This window comes from Hevea brasiliensis, chromosome 3 (genome assembly GCF_030052815.1).
Source record: "Hevea brasiliensis isolate MT/VB/25A 57/8 chromosome 3, ASM3005281v1, whole genome shotgun sequence".
Taxonomy (NCBI): domain Eukaryota; kingdom Viridiplantae; phylum Streptophyta; class Magnoliopsida; order Malpighiales; family Euphorbiaceae; genus Hevea; species Hevea brasiliensis.
Window position 1 is genome coordinate 74,709,624 of NC_079495.1, and position 2,509 is coordinate 74,712,132.

A 2,509-nucleotide genomic window follows, 5' to 3' on the forward strand; every position below is an offset into this window, starting at 1 on the left:
AATCTCTGTTTTGAAGTGGTTTCATTTTTAATTTAACTTCTCAAATGGTTTTCTTTAGTTTCCCTCAAAACTAAGGTGGCGACTCCTCACTCTTTCCCACTTCGGTGAGTGATCGTCCAGGCGACCGCAAAATCCATTGCGACACACGTATCATGGTAATTAAAACACAACTAACTCCATTGTCTTCCCAATAAATGAGAGAGACGGGTAATAATCTCGTCAAGCATCTATAGTGAGATATAAAACAATATCACAATCCTTTTAGTGAGCATATATCACAATACAATTCGATTCAAAGTCAATTCCAATATCCAATAATTTTTATGCTCATCACAATTCAAATCATACATTTGCATTTTTCCATGCAAATTGCCCATCACAATTCAAAACATGTTCTATCACAATTTTCCAAAACATAATTTATTCAATTCACAACAATGCTTAATACTTGTGGAAATACCATTTCACAAAGCTAAATTCATACATACAATAATAATTTCAATAATCATTGAATTAAATCCAATGCTTGTTAAACATAATACATAAGAAAAATAATGTCATTTAATCATATGAAATATTCAGAACAAAATCAGTTAAAAACTAGTTTTGCACAAACCTGGTTTGAGTTGCTCCTAGGCCTTGACTCAATGTTCTTTATGCTTCTCAATATCCTTATCAACTGAAACACATAATTTAAAGTGTTTCAGTACTCAATGAATTTATTTCCAACCATAAAATCCAATATCTAAATTTTTTTGGTACTATTCTCTTCAATTCATTTTATTAGTCAACTCATAATGTTGACCCTTGACGCACTTTAAGTGGGTCAATTCTAATGTTACCAATATGTCACATTTTATAGCCCTTTAGTGTTGGTATATTTTACCAAATTCATTGTCAAGAGTATTGCATTTTATTGCAATTTACTAGATTTTAGTATACTATTTTGACCTAACCGAACGACCTAGTTTCCTTGGTTTTCGAGTTTTAGTCCAAATTACAAACTTGTAGGTTTATGTCTTATTGCACGCGAGGCAAAATTTCAGGTCATTTTGAGTTGTGTAGACCAAGATATGGTCAATTTACCAATGCTGGACAGAATGCACTAAAATGGTAGGCTTAGGTCATTTTTTTGGTCATTTTCACTTCGGCCAGTTTTGGTACCTGAACTCGTGCAAGCTATTTAGCTTGGTTCTGGTCATTTCTAGGCTTCGGAGTCTTCATAAGAATTGTAGATCTATGTCTAAACTATTCATGGTAAAAATTTCAGGTCAATTGGACCTGTTTTGAGTGAGTTATGGTTAAAAAACTAACTGCTGCCCACATGGTAAATTTTCAGGCTTTCAAGTCACTAATCCGGATGTGGTCATTTTTAAGGTCAGTTTCTAGGCAGAATTTTGGCAACATTTCTACATGAAAGTTGGCCTATTTGGTGTCTAGTTTCACCTCCCATTGGCTTCATACCAATTGGGTTCACAGTTTTGCACTTATAACCTAATTTAGGTACTGCCAACATAGACAACTTGCACAAGACAATTACACTTCAATTTGACATTCCTCCTCCTCCTCATGACTTCATTATTTATTCATAGCACTTCTAGAAATACTAAATACAATTCTAGCAAGCATATTGGGTAGAACACTCAAGTGCTCAATGCACACAATTCATCATTAAAGTCCAACATTCACATCCACCCAAATTCAATGTACATCAACACTTATTTTACACATACATTTCCATGGCAATTATACAAACTGCCCATAATTCAACACCATCATATTTCATTAACAAACTTCATATTCACACACATAAATTCATGATATTATAGGCTGCCAAACATGGCAGTTTGCCAAAGCATCAAGGTCCCATTTCAAACCCTTAATTCAAGCACTAACATCCACATACTTGGACTGTAACACCCTCCTTGTAGCAATTCCGTACATTTTACTGTTCCGATGACCAGTGTCTGTTCGGACAGCTAGAACGTCTAGAAAAATATTCAAAGAAAAGTGATCAACCATAATTAACTCAAATATTAATAAGAAAAATTTAGAAAAAATTTTAGAAATAAAATACAGCCAAGTTAAATGAGCCGGTGCCCAAGCGATGGGTAACCTAGTAAGAAGTTGCGGTTCTCGTAACTAGGAGCCCTAGACCTGGGGAAAAATTCATAAAATAATTTTTGGCACTCCGGAAAAGGGTTATTGAGGTTTCTATGGCATTAGAATGCCAAGAAAATGCTTAGAAAAATTTTTCAATCAGTAGAGATAATTTTAGTCTGTTATGCCAAACGGAGGGTATTTTGGTCATTTCGTCTTCAGAGATGATTTTTAGCCAACTTGTACAGTTAAGTAAATAATTATTATGGCACAAAATGTGAATAAATATTGCTAAAAATTAAAATGAAAATGAGTTGAGAAGAAAAGGAAAGAAAATGAGATTAAATGACATTTTTGACATCACATGATGTCATCAATCCTTTCCCCACCAATCACAATTAAGCTAGCC